Raw genomic sequence first — 20578 nt, 5'->3', positions numbered from 1 at the left:
TAGAGAGAAAACCTCCACAGTTAACTTGAGCAGATGGGCCATCATAAAGTAGTCGCACTTTAGCGATGAACTGATCTCCTAATCCAAATCTTTGCATTATGGTAAAAAGGTATTCCCATTCAATGCGGTCAAATGCTTTTGCAGCATCCAAAGAAAGAAGTAGGGCATCATCGGCAAGATGCTTAGCTGACCATAGGGCATGGGAAAGAGTGCGTAAGTGGTTTCGAGAGGAACGACCGGGAACAAAACCTACTTGGGAATTTTGGATTAAAGAAGGTAATACCTTGCGGAGTCGTGATGCGAGAATGGTAGCAATAATCTTAACATCAGAATTTAAAAGAGATATAGGACGATAACTACCACACAATAGAGGATCCTTGCCAGGTTTTGGCAAGACCGCTATGAAGGCTTTGTTAGAAATAGAACCAAGAGAAGACTCCTCCTCGGCTTCCCCAAAGGCAGCATGAAGAGTATCAATCATATTCTGACCAGTCCATTTAAAAAACTCAGGAGGAAAACCATCATCCCCTGGAGCTTTATGATACGGTAAGACAGATACAGCTGAGGAAATTTCCTCCTTCGTAATAGTTCCCTCAAGTAGAGCCCTACCCTCATTGGAGAGTCGCGGAAGATGTACGTCATCTAGAAATTTAGACATCGCTAGTGTGTCTATCTGAGTGTTTGGGGAGTAGAGAGATCTATAAAATGAGGCAAACTAACTCCTCAATTATCTCTTGTAGTCGAGTAAGGATAGCACCACCACCCGATTTGATTGCTGGGATCGCCATAGCAGCTTCTCTTTGTCGCAGCTGCACAGCCAATAACCGACCAGCTTTTTCCCCCTGTTCGTAGTGACGACCTTTCATCTTTTGTAAGGCATATTCCGCTTTAGAAGTAAAAAGGGTATTGAGGGACATGCGCGCCTGTTCCAATAACTTTCGGTTTTGGAGAGTTGGTTTTGAGATATATAATTGAGAGAGTCGGCGAATATCTTTTTCCAGATCAAGTTGCTTGGCAACGTTCTTTTTATTATAAAGAGCAGCGTCTCGCATAAGTTGACCTCTGATGGTTGCCTTAGCAGCTGCCCAGATCATTCTTTTAGAGGAAACAGAATCTTCATTATTGAGAAGATAATCACTTAATTGGGACTGCAAAAGAAGTTTACCCGTTGGCGTTTTATATTTGTTGACATTCAAACGCCACGATTTGCGCCCCAGACTCATAAAATATAGACAGAGTCAATCTATATTACGAGTGACATGTCCAGCCGGACAGTGGTCTTCAGAATTTACTCAATTTACAGTTCGTTATACCACAAGGAGTACCTTCCACAAATCAACCTGTGTGGAACAAAAGCCTGAGCCCAGCACTTACAGAACAGGTACAGAGGGTGGATATAGGGAGCAAAGAAGGGCTTTTTAAGGCAAAGCACGTTTTTCTGTCATTAATGCAGTTATACAGAATACTTAAACAAAGCACCATTTAAAACACATAGTAATCACGTTTTTTAGCATTTGGTGCTCAAAAGGTCGACGGTGTTTCGGACCCCTAGTAAATCACGGGGACCATCATCAGGACATTTCAATGAAAGCCTTAACAATGATTTAGCCTCTAAATGCCTAGAAAGGGAAAGGAAGGAAATATATACATTTAGATACATAGACTGAATTTTTTTTTTGAACAGGTGACTTTGTAGTGACCAGTGAGAAACTCGACTCAAGGGCGGGTGGAGTTTTTTGTGACACAGTGGCTCAGAACGAGCATGCTGGCGAAAAATGCACAATTGATAGCGCAACTGATTCCATGCACTGTCGGTGAGGAAAAATCGATCGTGTGGAGCAGATCAATACAACCGCGGGAGGGCACCGCCGTTCCATATCAAGGAATTACGGTAAGCTAGCTAGCTCCCTGCCTCCCCGCAGCCCGCCCTTCAGATTCACTTCGGTTGCACGCTGTGATACGGCATCTGCTCCTTGCCCTCTCGATAAGAGCACATTAGTCTAATGGTTTATGGTGCTTGTTTTTAATTCACGCTCGACACGTACTGGCATAAACACTCTCCCACCACGTACCACAGGCCGCGCCTCGCCCGCAATCGTGCACGCGTCACGATCTCCACCCATTAATTCAGGCTGACCGACCATGTTATTCCTCTGCAATCTCGACTATTGATAGCAACATGCCCTCCCGCGGTTGTATTGATCTGCTCCACACGATCGATTTTTCCTCACCGACAGTGCATGGAATCAGTTGCGCTATCAATTGTGCATTTTTCGCCAGCATGCTCGTTCTGAGCCACTGTGTCACAAAAAACTCCACCCGCCCTTGAGTCGAGTTTCTCACTGGTCACTACAAAGTCACCTGTTCAACAAAAAAATTTCAGTCTATGTATCTAAATGTATATATTTCCTTCCTTTCCCTTTCTAGGCATTTAGGGGCTAAATCATTGTTAAGGCTTTCATTGAAATGTCCTGATGATGGTCCCCGTGATTTACTAGGGGTCCAAAATGCCGTCGACCTTTTGAGCACCAAATGCTAAAAAACGTGATTACTATGTGTTTTAAATGGTGCTTTGTTTAAGTATTCTGTATAACTGCATTAATGACAGAAAAACGTGCTTTGCCTTAAAAAGCCCTTCCTTGCTCCCTATATCCACCCTCTGTACCTGTTCTGTAAGTGCTGGGCACAGGCTTGTGTTCCACACAGGTTGATTTGTGGAAGGTACTCCTTGTGGTATAACGAACTGTAAATTGAGTAAATTCTGAAGACCACTGTCCGGCTGGACATGTCACTCGTAATATAGATTGACTCTGTCTATATTTTATTCCTTTCAAATTGCTTGTATGCATGGGACCAGTGTTGCATGTACAAAGTATGTTCCCCGAGGTCCCTGCTGACGAATTTGGGGTCCCTTGTTGTTGCTAAACGGACTCATAAGACCCAAATCTAGAGATAGAAGAACAGGGGAGTGATCAGATATAGCTCCTTCTAAAATCGTGGAATCAGTAACCAATCGAACTGAATGTTGCGAAAGAAGAAAGTAGTCAAGGCGCGAAAACGTACCGTGGGTAGAAGAAAAAAACGTGTATTCTTTATCCTGCGGGTGACTTAGTAGTGGTCAACAAGACCAGTGTCAGCAAGAATGTCACAGAGGATGGCTCTATCCGAAGCGTTGATAGTGTCAATGCAACCTGTTCTGTCAAGAGCAGGATCCGGTGCCAAATTCCAATCACCACCAATGAGAAATTGAGAAGCATTCATTTCCGTAGGAAGACGATTAAGACAAAGGAAGAATTGTTTTTTGGGACCCAGTGGAGCGTAAACAGAACCAAGACAAATAAAAGAGTTCCCAATTTTCAATTTGACAAATACATATCAGCCATCTGGATCAGTCCATGTCTTAATAATTGTAAACGGAAGTGATTTCCGAAACAGGATGGCCACCCCACACTTACGAACAGGGTTAGGATTGGTGGGATCAGGCTTGGAAACACTGCTATGAATGACTTTACCAACCCAATCCCTGCTAAGCTTACTAGATTCAACATCGTCCAAATAAGTTTCCTGTAGTAAGGTGATATCTACATGTTTAGAATGCAAGTAGGAAAGAACTTTCTTGCACTTGATATAGTGGGTGAGCCCATGAAGATTCCAGGAAATCACCGACAGTGGATGAATAGAAGACATGACAATAGGATTAACCCCTTCCACGCTGATGACGAGCTGGGCTCGTCATGAGGTAGCCTCCTCGCACGCTGATGACGAGCCCAGCTCGTCACGTAAAGTGCGCTTTTAAAAATCTCAGCGTACGAGCGGAATTCCGCCCGCACGCATGCGGTTAAACAAGAAGATAAATAAGAAAAAGAAGAAAAGAAAAGAAAGAAAGAAAAGGAATAGAATAAAGTCGTTACCCTGGATGGAAGAAGAAAGGAGAAGAGAAAAAGAAAAAGAAAAGGGAAGGAAACGAAAGGAAAAAAGGATTAAAAAGGCAGAGTGAAAACTGGAACAAGCAAAGCGAATAGAAATAGAAAGAAGAAGTATTAAAACTAGAGAGAAGAGAAAAAGAGAAAGAAAGAAAAGGAAACCTAAACTGTTAACTACGGGTCTGGGTACACCTACAGCAACAACGCCAAGGGAGGTCAGACCCCCTTCAGGCACTGAAGAATAGGGGTCTGGGGGAGTAACTGTTAATACGAAATATTATAAAATGTATTTAGAACAAATTTGCAACAACTAAAGTTGGAAAACATACAATACTTTCATGGAACATAGTCAATATTGCATAAAAATTATTAGAACATGCTAAGAGAATCATATAATAAGAGAAGAATATGAGGAGAAAGAAAACAAGGAAAGTGAAATAAGAAATATAAGAAGTGTGAGAAGTGAAGTAAAAGAAATATGAAAGTTAAATAAGATGAAGAAAGAGGTCCGGTCCCATGATAAGGAGGGGTAAAAATGCATATGAATAGAAGCATGAAGAACAGCAGAACGCATTAGCATTCAAAGCAGGATGAAGGAAATAAATAATGTAAAATTTAACAGCAAGTATAGCGTCAAAGGGAAAGGAATGCATCGGAAAAGGATTGCCATGTATAAGATAACAGCTGTGAAGGAAACCTGTGATCAGGTATAGACTCTAAGGAGGCTAAATGGCTAACGGAAAAATATAAAAGAGCAAGAAAGCATAAGCCACAATACGAAAACTGTGAACAAAAGTGACCATACTATAAAAAAGGGGAACACGACGTTAATATAAAACCCGGGCGAGAACAATAGGATGAGAAGAAGAGAAGACATAGTTAATGAAAGGAACCAAACATGGAAAGGTAACAGACCAACAACGTCATTGAAAAGGAGAAAAAGAAGGGAGGAAAAGCCACAAAATCATACAACAGAAGAGAAACAAAAGAAAATGGTCAAAGATGATTTAAACATAGAAAACAATGAAACAAAGTGACATCATATATAAAACCAGAGTAAGTAAAAAATGAAGCATTTAGCAATAAGCGCAATAACAATAAAATAGCTAGGGGAATGAACTTGGGAAAAATAAAGGTCTCCTGTGATATGGGAACAGCCTTATAACGTATAATAAGCAAAGCCGAAAAATGATTAAATAACCACAAAACTGAAAATCACATAGTAGCAGTAAATATATAGAAGAGCAACAGGTCATAGAACACTACATAAAACATTAATGAAAAATTAACCTTATTATACCATTCAATAAAATCTCAATGTATTAAGCGAGCAACAAAAGCATTGTGGACAGTAAACTCTGTTATAAGCTTATACAAGGAGAAAATTAATAAAGCATTAAAACATTAAAAGAATTCAGTCAGCATCGGATGGTGTCTTAAGAGGCGATGTAGACTTGTCTCTTTGCTGTGTGTTAGTGTGAGAAGAGACAGAGCGTAGAGCCGAGTCCCTGTCATCTTGAGAGCGAGGCAGGCGAGTAAGATCTCTGCCACGTTGTCTAGAGACAGGAGATGTATATAAATGGGACGTTGATGGATTCGTAGATGAAGGCTTGGATTGAGAAGATTGGGCATTGGAAGAGGACTGAGTTTCCATATCATCGGACCTGATACTATCCAGAAACTGCTGTAGAAGCACAGGGTCATAAAAGTCTTTGGACTCACCATTCCTAGTAATACAAAAACGTGCAGGTTCAAATAATCCATATTTGATGTCCATTTGACGCAACTGGGGTCACATGGAAAGAAACGCCTTCCTTCGTTCATTTGTTTCTTTAGAGAAGTCTGCAGCCATATGAATGGTATGACCTTGATACAGAAAAGAGCCATGTGTACGGGCCATTGATAGGATCTGTCTGGTTTGCGCATGCCGAAGGAAACAGGCAATGATTGGTCTAGGCCTTGCAGAAGATCCAGAACGTGGTGGGCCCAGTCTATGAGCGCGTTGGAGCTCAAGAGGAGGAGTAAAAGAAATGCCAGTCAGAGTGGGAAGGGCATCACAAAGAATGGACTTCATGTCTTGTTTTTCAATATTTTCTGGAAAACCAAAAAAACGGATATTGTCTCTACGACTGCGATCTTCCAAATCGATGATCTTACTGTGGAGGAAGAGTAGGTCTTGATCCGAACGAACCCTGAACAGAATCCAGTCGACCCTCTATGTACATTATTTTAGAGTCAATGACGTCAATCCTGGTGTGAAAAGTAGTAAGTTCTGCCCTGATAGACCTAGTTTCTGCAGTTAATGAAGTCATAGCAATATCTAGGACCTCTAACCGTCGATTGACCCCAGAAAGTTCTTGTAAAATGTGTTGCATCGTGTCAGAAAGAGGCTTATCACTCTGAGGTAATGCAGCTTGCGACGAAGGAGGTGACGTAGAACCATTTCCTTTAGCTGTCAAGGAAGAGGATTGTTTTACCACTTCATTGAAAAGTGGTTGTTTAGGCCCGCGATTACCATTCCTACTGTTAGACATGACTCTGTATCGTTGTAAAGGTGGTCTGCAATAGCGAATGGAGGAAAAATTGGAATATTTGGAATATGAAGCAATGATGAGGCCAGAGGTGCATCAAAGTATAGGGAGATAAGAAGGTGTATGCGTATAGCAGCATACAGCAAATGCATGCTTCCTCTGTTATAAGTGGAACTGGCACAGTGTCACAGTAGGAAAACCAGAGGACATATTAAAGAGGAGTAAGAAAGCTGTTGGCGTCAAGTTACTCTGACCCAAATAGTATGTATGTCCCTTAATACAACTGAAGAAAAACGCCAAAGCCAAGTGGTGACAATCAAGAAAGAAAATGAAACGGTACTGCTGCAAGTAATTCTGCCCGTACCGGCAACGTTGGCTGTTGGCCGTTTAAGGGACAGTCATAGCCTTATTCTGCAGGTGATAAGAATTATTATAGAATAAAAAGTCATGTTATTTGAGACCTGCAAGCCTACTATTGCACTTGGACAGTAGAACACAGGTAGCTATGAGAAAGCACTTCAATATAATGACGAGAATGCCAGTTCTAAAGACGACCAATCTTTTCCCTGCTTATGGTGTCTTTTTCATTACAAATCGCTGGTAATTTCGAGAAAATCATTATGGCAAAATCCTGAGGAGGGCGCTGTGTGCTTAAAAAGAGAGGCAGGAGCATTCAGAGAAACAGTTTGTGGTAAAGCTCGCTCACATCGTCTGAGGGGGGGCGCGGCCTACAATCCAAGGAGGCGCGGCCCTGTAGTAAGAAAGACGCCGCCCTCGCTGAGGAGAGGCACGGCGTCATAAGCGCGCGAAGACCGCAGTGCGCGTCGTTGTGACCAGCCTCCTCACCGTCTCTCCACCATCTCGGGAGCGGGAGCCGTCAGCTGGAAGAGGAAACCACCGGAGCAATGCTCATGCCATGCCGAGTGCAGGAGTCGTTCTCGAAATGACCCACACAAGCAGGTAAGTGCAGAAAGCTCTTCAGGGGTCTATCCCTCGGCGGAGCTGTCTTAGCAGGCGGCCATCTTCCTGCGCGGCCAGACCACGCCCCCGAGAGGCATGTTAACAATGACAGTTGAGTCAGCCAATAATCCCCTTAGCTCAGATCTGAGCAGTTCTGCAACTATCTTGTCTGACCTTCCTGCAGTTATATATCACACCTACATTTATCAATAGGAAGAAGCAAGTGCCATAAACAGCCATCCTGGCACCAACCTGAAATTATTTTGCAGCCATTTGTGATAAATGGAATATTTTGTAAAGTGCCTTGAAGCAGTCAGATAGCTCCCCACTTGGTTTGGCCATGCATATCTGTGAGAGAGAGATGACCAAACTGGATGTATGTAAGGAAAGATTCATCCCCACATACACTTTATTGAGTGGGTATTTTTTCCAATCACCTTGTGCTTGTCCTGCTTTACCCCTCAAGGGTCTCTGCAGGGTTGAGGGGTCACAACGCACCTGAAAAGTGGACCATTGCTTTATGCCATAGAGAGGGTGGTGGCTGGGGTCATGAGAAAGCACAGTCAAATGGGGTAGAGATGTGAGTTCAAGAGATGAACAGGACCTGCATCTCAATGAGCAGGATAACCAGTGGGTTTGCTTATCCTAGCCTTATGACATGTAATTGCAATTGCATTTATATTGCCCTTGCTACCCCTGACAAGGCGTTGAAGTGCTTTTTGGGCGAGTAGCATGCTACTCCAGAACCCATAAAAGATTAGTGTTGAATTAGTAAAGTGAAATAGGAAAGTAATTTGAGTAGTGGACATGTTAGTCTGTTATTTGGATTGAAAAGTATAGTGGAGAGATAGAAGAGGGAAGGATTTAGAGTTTTTTTGTTTGTTTGTTTTGGAGGTCATAGCAGTAGGAGGAGACTTTGGATGAGTAAATGGGATGTGAAGGGGAAGAGTCAGAGGGAAGGGCTTAGAATTCCTTGTTTTGGGGGATCCGTAGAGTAAAATAGGTACGAGATGATGCAAGGAGGAGAAGAGTGGGTAAGAGTTTTGAGAGGGTTATTTTGGGGGTCATTGTAGTGGTATGGGGTTTCCGATGAATGTGAGAGTCGAGGTAGAGGCTATATTGATAGAGGTATTGGGTGAGAAATAGGGTAGTGCATTGGAAAGAGTAGTGGAAAGAGGTTTGAGTTGAGTCAGAGAGTTGAGGTAGAAGATGTATTGAGAGAAGTATAGGGTGAGAAATAGGTGCTCAAAACACATATTTAACACACACTACACACAACATGTGGTTTACATACAAATATTGATCATATTCACACAGGACCTATTGACTGCCACCGCGTATTTCCTCTGTATTGGTGCCTTGTGCCTGTCATGTTTGACCTGCCTTGGCATTGTTTGCATTATTGTCGAACCATAGATGTGTCACATACTTTGTGAAAGAATTGCATCCTTGTAATGCTAATAATAAAAATAAAAATAAACGAATAAACTGCATGTTTTAGCTTCAGCGACACAATTTGCCTGTTCGACCTCAAGGGCTCACTTGAAAAAGTTACTGTTTAGTTTTAATAAAACTATGAGAAATCTGTGACAGGGCTGTGGGAAAAGGCTAATTAGCTCCTGCTAATTGATGTAAATTCTCCAGTATTTAGCAGGCTTCATAGAGTGTTAAATCCTCGGGTTCTCTGAACTGTCCTCGCGCTGTACACCGTCTCGCGCCTGAAGGTGGTTGTGGGAGCGTCTCTGCTGCATCCCACCCCCCAGCATCCGCCGCGGTCGTCACATCCGGTCTGTATTAAAGATGTGCAAGGGCAAGGGTTGTGTGGAATTCGAGATTTCGGCATTTGCCAACTTTGTGAAGCCTTTTTTTAAAACGATGTTTTAATAACAAAAGGGAGAAAAAAAGACTGAAAAAAAAACAGTAACATCGACTATTAGCGAAAGGGTTTTCTTGGAAACCCGCAAGGGTTGCTGCACTGACAACCGCTGCCACTTCTTGAAGTTGTTAAGTTTGTAACCGCGAGTGAATTCTCGGGTTCCTGGTTATATTTGCAATGAGAACTCTTATTAAACCACTGTTAGGAAGACACCAAAGGATAAGAGGAGGTAAACCCTTCCTGCTCTTTTGAATAAGTTGACGAGTATTAGGAATTTAAAGTTTGAAAGGCAGAAAATAAAACCTTCGGCTTCCTAGCTGTTCTTTTACTTAAAACAGCTCTTTCCATGATGCATTCTGAGGCTTTGGCCTCGCGCCCTGCGGGTCTCTTCATCAGATCACAGCCAGGGGGTCATTCTCTGCTGCTCCCCAGCCTGGCATTGTCCTTCATATTCATGCCCCTCTTGATATCCTCATCATATGGAAAGCACCCCTTGCTGACGTCACTATATTTTTGTCCGTCCTGGCAGGGGGTTGCATCTGATGTCTGTCCACCTCTTTAATTACTGTTTGTCTTTTTATTTCGGGGCACATCTGTGGGGTTTCCTTTGCTGCTGTTGTCCCTCCCAGGGACGCAGGCCCTTAATCCATCATAGTACTCCGAACAGGGACCCTAAATTTCAGATTATTTCCCAAACTCCTGACCCCTACTGACCTCTGTTTAGTCTTATACTTTGATGGTGGAGACAAGACCTATCATATCTTTTTCTCGGCTTTCCCTATTATTTTCTACGTGTTCTTGTTATAAATTACCTATTTTGGGCATCACTTCTTTCCCATCACATTTTAGATTCGCTCTGATTTCCGATTGGTTGATGGGGCTTGTTTATGATGTTGACATGCATGCCACTGGATCTTAAAGAAGCTTCTTTTCCTCCTGCTGGAGGGCAGGTAGATACTCCTGCATCAACGTATCGTATTTATTTAGGGATCTCACACCACAGACCTAACAGCATCTAGGCGCTGACACTAGTATGAGCACATGAAAGAGAGTCAATTAGACATGTTCTCTGCTTTGTTAAATAACAGTGGTACCTCTCCGGACGGACATAGATTGACGGGATCTCCCACAACTCTGGTCCACAGAGGGGACTGATGGATGTCGCTGCTGCAGTCAACGTGTCTGATGATTCAGTCGAAGGAAGTTCTTCATGTGACCTTCTTGATATCAAATAATGGAAGAATGCAGAATAACTTCGGTGTTAAGCATCTGGATCATATAAACTTAGCCAGGACTCTATCAATCAATCACCCAGGGTTCGTAAAGCGCGGTTACTCACCCGTGAGGGTCTCAAGGCGCTGTGGGGGTGGGGGAGTGCAGTGGATCAGACTAAGTGCAGAGTTCATCCAAAGAGCCAGGTCTTGAATTCGGTCAGGACTGAACGTTGTGCCTTAGTTAGAGCTTGACGGACAGGATACTGTGTCACAAGTGTGTCCGCTGTAACACAAGTACTTTATTGTCGAAGACACGTGCAATGCAGCCGACAGGACAACCACCACATGTTTATCTGCTGTCAGCGCCGGGTCACCTCTGCGCTGAGGCAGCTGTGCGCTATATAAGCTCAGTTAACATAATAGAGTCCCTGTCCACCAAACTCTGAATAAGGCCCTTCAGCTAGTAAGTAGCCGGGGTGATTGGGATGCCTTTTGTGCCAGGATGGGAGATGATGATGCAGAAAGAAAGCAATGCTGAACAAGTGGCTCTGCAATTCTTATAAGAAATGCAGGGACTCTATGAGGGGCTGTGGGACAGAGACGCAGAAAAAATGTCAAAACTAAATAAAAATCAGAAAACTGGAAAATAAAATATGTCGCTGTAATTAAAGCTAGTCAGTATCCTGCTTACAGAAATACCTTATGTCGCTAATAGTAGTAAACTGGTATAAAACCATAGAATATACAACCAGATCTGAAGATTTCCTGAGCAGAAGAACAGAATGCCCAATTGTTGCAGTTCGGGCTGGACTGTTCCCATGAGGCACAGGGTCAGACTGATTTGCATGCAGCCATGTCTGAACTGGGGTGGCAGAGTGGGCTAAAGAACGGTGATGGATCAAACCCAGATCTGTTGACTGGGTGTGAGTGTTTGATTGGTTCAGATGCTCCGTCCATAACCACCCCCTATTGTACCGCAATTGTTGTCAGAGGCCCCAGCATTGATAACAGCTGGACTCCGCGATAGAAGGGTGGAGAGGAGTCAAGGTTCTTAAAGGCACCCTGGGCTCAGAGGCTGTAGCTGGGTGAAGGTCAAGACCTGAACCCACAGAGTACAAGAGGGAATGAAGGAAGGAGCCCGCAGAACTGACAGCAGGTGTGAGGCACATGCAGACGCCTCACTGTTTGTTCCCTTTTGGGTAACCCGAACATGCTTCCACATTTAGATTCCACTATGAATGTTAGTGATTCTAGGTGAACGTTTATCTCATGTTTGTGATCATATGTTTCATTAACTACATATTAAATTTCCCATTTCAGGAAGATAAAGAGCCAGTGTTATGATCATGGGCATTAGTTTAACAATGAAAGCATGTTCCTTCTTTCTAGCTCCCCACTTAGAGTGAGTGGTGTTTCCACCTGTTCTCACCACTAACCCTGGGCGAAGGACTTCGCTACGCCCACGAAGTGGGCGTAGTGTTGCCTACTTCGCCCTTTGCAAAGTAGGCAAAGCAGGCAACACTACTCCCACTCCTTGGGCGTAGCGAAGTTGCCCGCCACCCGACTCCCTCCCGCCCTCCCGAACATACCTAATTTTTAAGAAATGGGCACATAAAAATAAATAAAGACACTTACCTTGTCCGCGGCGTCCCGGGGCTCCCTCTTCTCGTTCACGACGCCGTCTGCAAACCAATGCGCATGCGCAGGCGGCCGCGCATGCACTTTTCTCGCGAGAAATGCGCATGCGTAGCCGCCCGCTCATGCGCATTGGTTAGCAGACGGCGGCGTGAACGTCGTGAATGAGCAGAGGGAGCCCCGGGATGCCTTGGACAAGGTAAGTGTCTTTTAATTATTTTTATGTGCCCATTTCTTAAAAATTAGGTATGTTTGGGAGGGGGGCATGCGGCGCGTAGTGGGGCTACGCGAAGTGTGCAGGGGGGTGTAGTTTCTCGCCCACTTTGCGTAGCTTCGCGTAGCCCCACTACGCTCACTACGCCCAGGGTTACTCACCACACACTCTAACCATCCGCTCTAGGGCCATCTAGACAGTCAACAAAAACAAACCGAGCCAATCAATGGTGGCATCAAATTTGAATGTATTGTTTTGTTTGATTTAAGCCCAAAAGGCGCACACACATTACATATACTTTCACATAGCAACAAGAGAAACCTATTCACACATATTCTAACATACCCATTCCTCAGCTTCAAAAAGTGATCTATAGCGTCCCTTAGTATAAAATAGCCTAATATATATATTATAAATACAAATACATAGGTAGTTAAAATAATGTTTAATTACACCAAAAAAAGAAAAACATCAGAAGCACCATCATGCCAGTGTAATTAGACGAGAACAAAAAAAGTATGTAAAATTCAGCAGGATTTTCATCCCAGCTACTATTATTTATCACCACTAGTAGTGGTGCTAGCCATTAATATGATTGAAAATCAACTTCTTTGGTCAACCTATTGTTTACCATCTCTAAACATTTGCTCAAACTGAAGCATAGTTTTATATTGCTACATTCCAGTAGTAAAAAGAATAGGTCTTAAGACTGTCAAATCTAAAAACCGGTAATAACACCTTCTTTCTATCGCTTATAAAATCGCTGCAAAAAATTGTGACAAAGGATTAAAGCGCACTGTCCGACACATGAACAGATTTTCTGTTTCGAGGTCACCCTACTCTATTTCCACTCTATAACTTTCAGCATACAACGCAGGGAATTGTGTGCTTTTGACAGGGGCGTAACACAGGCCCACACAGCCCCCGCGGTGCGTGGGGGCCCCTAGCTCCAACTCAGCACTGCACTCCTGGCCAGAGAGCTCCTGATTGAGCCCAGAGGGGGCCCCTCTCAGTACCTTGCAGGGAGGCCCCCTCACTTTTCATTACGCTAGTGGCTTTTGTATCTTTTAAATGCTGGTATACCTTGCATGTTATAATCTGTGTGTAGTAAGTATACAAGCTGCGGTCTCTTCCTACAATACTTAGTATCAGCTGGCAGAGATTGATCTTGGTGGCATCAGGTCACTTTCTTCTTGTTCTCACCTGAGCTCCATTCACTCCTTCAGGTCATTCTCCTGGTTTAGATGCTGTGGAATCAGTCCTCTTTGTTGTGCCTCGTTCACACATTGGTTGTGACTATGCATTAGAACACCGGGACACTTCTGTTGTTGATGTAGCTGTTTGCGCTATACAAGCTCCAGTATTATTATTATTATTATTATTATTATTATTATTATTATTATTATTATTATTATTATTATTATTATCATTATTATTATCATTATTATTATGATGATGCAGGTATATTGCTTTCCTGCTTCTTCTGTAGAAGAGGTCAGTTTTGAAGTTGTAAAGACATGGGGCCTTATTTATGAAGGCCTTGCGCCGCCGGTGCGTCACTTTTAACATGGGAAAAAGTGACGCACCGGCGGCGCAAGGCCTTCATAAATAAGACCCATGTTGTATACTGGGTTGCAATCAATTGAAGGGAGACTGCATGTATTGGAGTTGCTGCAGGAAATGTTTGTGTTGATACCAGGAAAATCAACAGTAAGAACCAGCCCAACAAACCATAAAGCAGGCCCACAAACACCCAAAAGTTGACCCACTCATTGACTTGTCAGATTAGCCCATCGAGCGCTGCCTGAATGCCTGTAGGCCAGTCCGACCCTGGCAGTGGCATGCTGCACTCTGCACCCCATTGTGGACATGTGGGCAACTAGTGAGAATGGGCTCCAGGATAACGTGACCACTGACCTTCTTGTCACTGGTTAGGTAGCAGTCTAGTTAAGAACATATTGTTTGTAGCAAGGCTAATGCAGTAGTTTCTGCAGAGATCTCCCGGGTTCTTCATTAACTCTCTTATATATGCATGCATGTTCTCTCTTGCTCGCTGTAGACATACATCTGTGCCGAATGTTTGTCAGAAGTAAAAACAACATTTCAGGACCAACAGGCCATATAGTAGTATAGGTTTCCTTGTAGATTTGACCTGGCTTCAGCAGTGTTTCATCCCCACTAGTGCTTTAACAGAATATGAATTCCACAATCCCTTGTCCCCGGATTGCACAATTAAATGAATGTTTTTACTTGTAGTTGTAGAAACAGCAATCAACTCTTTTATATTCATTTTTACAATAGAAAGAGTTGTGTGGGAGGAACCTGCTACGTCAATTATTAAAGGGGAGGTCCCAAAATAACCCATCCAGGATTCTTCTTTGGGACCCTTTAAGTATTTTCATTTCAGGCGGTGGCACTATCACCAATATGGTTCATTCCAAATTCTTTACTGTACTTGGGTGTGATAAATAGCACCTATTACAGTTTTTCCACGAAAAATGGGGAATAACGTGCACATTTCAGTGCATGCCTGGAAAATATCTAGGTGTTCCTTTACTTTTCAGCCCTTTTTCACTTGATACAGATGGTCCATTTCAGCAGCTGCACTGTATTTGCAGGGATTGATTTTGTCACATCCGGTGATTAAAAGGTGCAATAAAATGCACCAAACTCGCCCTTCTGAGGTGCGGTAAGAGGAGTGACTGCAAACACCGGGATTCAACAGGACAATAGTAATGAGTCTATGATCTGTGTCTTTATCTTTGTTGATAGTGATCTTCAGCCACTGATCGATCCAAAGTGTCCTGTGGATATCAATGTAAACATTTCTTTTTTTTCACAGAGTCGGAATTTATGTATCTTAGATATCTTATTCTATCTCTCTCTCACACCGCAATTGAAATGATAAAGGTACTATTCCTGTTATTTAATGCACATTATTTCTTTGTCACTGAATCTATGCTAACACTTTATCTAAGGTAATGTAACCTGTGATTATTCACATCTTTTACCAGCTAATGGATCTGTGGCTATTTTATATATTTAATCTCATTCATAAGTGAAATTAAATAAGTGTAATTAGCACACAAATGCCTGCATTATGAGATTGATGTTAACTGAAGCGGAAGGAATTGGGGCTGGAAATTGGAAACCTACGCCTTTTTAAATTTATACCTGAGAGTCTAATCCATCAATATATTTGTGTCCCCTGAATAACAATTGGGAATGCAGATACAATTTTTGTGAGTACAAAGTACATAGAGTCAGGACAGAAAGGATTTCACCCTTGAAAGTGGATTCACTGACAACCTTGATATGCCCCCTCAATGGTGAAGTTCAACACAAGCAAATGCAGGTGCAAAGCAGGATCAAGGATGTTCCTCAGTTTGTCCAACAGCAAAATGTGGAAGCAAACCCCCCCTCTCATTTTTGTTCAGTATTCACTAAGGGGCTTATTAATGAGCCCCTTGCACTGTCGGTGTGCCACGTTGATTCACCGACTATGTAACCTGCTGCGTGAAATTTACAAGCATTATCAGAAGCTCTCCCTGGTGAGGGGAACTGGGGCTGCGAGCTGCTGAAGACTTATAGAAATAGCGATTTTAGGCAATTCGATTTCAGCATCACAAGCCTTATATTTGGAGCGTTTCTTAACTGTTTTTAAAACCGCCGTATTTTTACCTTTGGGGGCTGTGAGCATAAGGGGAATTGTGCTTTAGGTACACTGACACTCTTCACACCTACTATTCCTCTCCCTTTAGCCCAGCCGTTTTCTACCAACATTCGGCGGCGGTGGGCGCCATCTTGAGCGAGGCAGGTGAGGTCAGCGCTCTAGTCGCGCCGTCCTCCCGCCCTCCTGTTGTATTTAGGTGTGCCCTTCTCAGCGCTCCGCGCCTTTCAGAAGCTCTCCCTGGTGTGGGGAACTGGGGCTGCGAGCTGCTGAAGACTTATAGAAATAGCGATTTTAGGCAATTCGATCTCAGCATCACAAGCCTTATATTTGGAGCGTTTCTTAACTGTTTTTAAAACCGCCGTATTTTTACCTTTGGGGGCTGTGAGCATAAGGGGAATTGTGCTTTAGGTACACTGACACTCTTCACACCTACTATTCCTCTCCCTTTAGCCCAGCCGTTTTCTACCAACATTCGGCGGCGGTGGGCGCCATCTTGAGCGAGGCAGGTGAGGTCAGCGCTCTAGTCGCGCCGTCCTCCCGCCCTCCTGTTGTATTTAGGTGTGCCTTTCTCAGCGCTCCGCGCCTTTCAGAAGCTCTCCCTGGTGAGGGGAACTGGGGCTGCGAGCTGCTGAAGACTTATAGAAATAGCGATATTAGGCAATTCGATCTCAGCATCACAAGCCTTATATTTGGAGCGTTTCTTAACGGTTTTTAAAACCGCCGTATTTTTACCTTTGGGGGCTGTGAGCATAAGAGGAATTGTGCTTTAGGTACACTGACACTCTTCACACCTACTATTCCTCTCCCTTTAGCCCAGCCGTTTTCTATCAACATTCGGCGGCGGTGGGCGCCATCTTGAGCGAGGCAGGTGAGGTCAGCGCTCTAGTCGCGCCGTCCTCCCGCCCTCCTGTTGTATTCAGGTGTGCCCTTCTCAGCGCTCCGCGCCTTTCAGAAGCTCTCCCTGGTGAGGGGAACTGGGGCTGCGAGCTGCTGAAGACTTATAGAAATAGCGATTTTAAGCAATTCGATCTCAGCATCACAAGCCTTATATTTGGAGCGTTTCTTAACTGTTTTTAAAACCGCCGTATTTTTACCTTTGGGGGCCGTGAGCATAAGGGGAATTGTGCTTTAGGTACACTGACACTCTTCACACCTACTATTCCTCTCCCTTTAGCCCAGCCGTTTTCTACCAACATTCGGCGGCGGTGGGCGCCATCTTGAGCGAGGCAGGTGAGGTCAGCGCTCTAGTCGCGCCGTCCTCCCACCCTCCTTCCTATAAATGTGCAAGCCGGCCAGACGGCGCAGCGGGCTGGCGCAGCGGGCGCGCCGGTCACGCGCCGAAGCCGCGCCTAAGCCAAGCCCGTCTGCGCCAGGACTGCGCCGGGCGCGGGCCATACTGTCCAAAACCATCCAGCCATCAGGTATGACTCTAACGAGCTTCTCTCAGTGCGCCAGAAAATTGCCAGCTATTGCTGTCAGGGACACCACCCCATTGATCATCTCTGGGGCCCATTTTCATGCCGCTGTTGTAGATGGTCTTCCCTGGGATCCACTGGCGTAATCTCCAACCCACTCCCCTCACTAATTTACAAGCTTATCACCTTCAAATGCGGACTTATCAATGCTAGATCCTTAGCATGTCATGGACAAGATACTCATGACCTCATACTTTCTTACGACCTGGATGCCCTTTTCATCACCGAAACCTGGCTAAACGACGCGTCCAACCCTGACTTGGCAACCGCCCTCCCTCTCGACTTTACCATCCATAGGCGGGATAGACCCTGTGGTAGGGGAGGGGGGATAGCTATCATCATCAAGAAACCCTTTATGTGCCACACATTTGATCTAGCCTTTCTCAAGGATTGTGAGGGCATAGGCTTTGTGATTCAAATCACCTCCTCCACCTCCTTTTCAGGAGGACTTTTCTATCGCCCACCCGGAAATACCACGACATTTTTGGATTCCCTTGACGAGACTCTTGGATCACTTATGACCCACTATCCTACCTTCACTCTTCTCGGTGATTTTAATCTTCATTTGGAATCCTGCGCAGACCCCCACACTTCAAACTTCCAACAATCACTCGATATTTTTGGCCTCTCCCAATTGGTCACACCCCCTACGCACCGGGCCGGCCACACGCTTGACGGCATTTGTACAAACTTAGATACTCTAGTTGTATCTCCCCCGATCCCATAAATATGGACTGATCACTGCTTCATCCCTTTTTCCATCAAGGCAAAACCTTTATCGCAACCGAACATTAAGTGCTCCCCCACCCCCTTCTCGACCAACTGGAAGAAAGTGGCCGAGCGCATTAAGTTGAACCCCCAGCCTCTTACCTCTCCTCCCACTATCGTTGGAGACGTATCGCAAGACTCTAAAAACTTCCATGAGTGGATCGATAAAGTGGTCTTGGCTAATTCCAACCCAAACAATCAAACGTCAGTCCATCGCAAAAGAAAGCCCAATGCCCCCTGGTATACTCAGGCTCTTACCGAAAGCCACCTTATGTGCAGGGTTCTTGAAAGAAAGTGGAGGAAGACCTACGATCACTCTTCCAGAACCCTATACATCCAGCAGAGGAAGCAATACCTCTCCAACATTAAAAAAGCTAAAAAGGAGTTTTTCACCACAGCCATAGAGGAAGCTAAGCAGAAACAATATACTATTTTTAATATAGTCAAATCTTTCACCCACCCCAAGGCCCTTGCACTTGAAATTCCTCCATCCCAAACCCTTTGCGATCAAATAGCTGACTTTTTCATCGAGAAAATCAACAACATTCATAAGGACTTTCCCCCCCCCTCAATCCCTACACAAGATGCCGTCACTAATTTACCCTCTTTGGGTAACTTCGCAACAGTTTCCCTGTTGCAAACACAGAAGGCTATCATGACCTGTAGATCGGGAGCCCCCACGGACTCCTGCCCCCCGATTATCCTCCACCACCTCATCGAGGCCGTTAACCCCTCAATCAATACTATTGTCAATGAATCCCTCAGCTCAGGCATTGTCCCCGCTGAATGGAAGAAGGCCACTGTCAAGCCCCTAATGAAAAAACAAAACAAATCCCCGACAGATCTATCCAATATGCGCCCTATCTCCTTACTTCCGGCACTAGGCAAAATTACAGAGCAGCTAGTACACGAGGAGTTAAAAGCCTTCGTAGAAAACAATCATATCCTGCACCCACAGCAATCAGGTTTTCGCCCTGGCCATTCCACTGAAACTGCATTGATTGAGCTATCGGACACTATTAAGTTCCTGCAGGATGAGGGGAGACAAGCTGTACTCATCCTGCTCGACTTAACCGCAGCGTTCGACACCATCTCACATGCCATCCTCATTAACAGAATGCGCGAGATCGGTGTAACGGGTACTGCATTAACATGGATAACATCATTCCTATCCAACAGATCTCAAACAGTTTCACTAGGCCCCTTCCTCTCTGGCGAAAAACCCACTTCATCAGGTGTGCCCCAGGGATCCATACTCAGTCCACTCTTTTTTAATATCTATATGACCCCCCTGCTCACACTGATTGAATCCCACGGTATCCTCGTAACATCTTATGCTGACGACACCCAGCTTGTCGTCACCATAGATAAAAAACACCCCGCTGCCGCCCTCAGATTCCAGAACTGCCTCTCCCAAGTTTTTTCTTGGCTTAACAATAACCATCTCAAGTGCAATAGTGCCAAAACTGAAATTATACCCCTAGGTAAAGACATCCTCTTTTCCCCAAAAGATTGGTGGCCCCAAAACTCGGAAGCTCCACCGAGTGCGGTTTCCTCGGCCCGCAATCTGGGTGTCCAATTTGATTCGTCTCTTAGCTTTGACGATCATGTGCGCATCACTGCGGGGTGCTGTTTCAGTCTCATCAGACAGCTGAAGAAATTCTTTGACTTTCTCCCCATCTCAGCCAGGAAATCAGTCGCGGTGGCTCTAATCCTTTCCCGGCTGGATTATTGTAATGGCCTCTTGGCAGGAATAAAGAAGTCTACCCTTAAGAAACTACAAAGCGTTCAACACGCGGCGGCCAGGCTCGTACTTAAACTTCCAAGAAGGTCCTCGGCCTCTGCAGCCCTTAACACTCTTCATTGGCTGCCCCTCCACAAAAGAATCCTCTTCAAACTCCTTGTCACGGTTTTCAAAGCCACCAGGAATACTGGCCCTTTTTACCTGGCTAAGCGCTTTTTGCGCTACACCCCATTGCGCGACTTGAGGTCATCAGGAGCCAATCTGGTTAGTGTTCCCAGAATCAAGCTAAAAACGAAAGGTGGAAAAACCTTTTCATTCCTGGCGGCTAAGGCATGGAACGGCCTCCCCTTTAACCTCAGGCACGCTCCCAAAGAAAGCCTTTTCAGGAAACTCCTGAAGACCTGGATATTCCCACTGTCCGATCTATCGGTTCTCGCAGCCATCTGATCTATGCTTCACCAAGCTGGTTCTTCTGTATGCTCAGCGCCAAGATGCTCCTTCCGGAGCGATAGCTGCGCTATATAAATCCCAATAAATATCAAATATCAATAAATATCAAATGTAA

Source organism: Lissotriton helveticus, chromosome 8 (assembly GCF_964261635.1).
Source record: "Lissotriton helveticus chromosome 8, aLisHel1.1, whole genome shotgun sequence".
Lineage (NCBI taxonomy): Eukaryota > Metazoa > Chordata > Amphibia > Caudata > Salamandridae > Lissotriton > Lissotriton helveticus.
The sequence above is the reverse complement of the archived record's forward strand: the minus strand, read 5'-3'. Positions refer to the sequence as shown.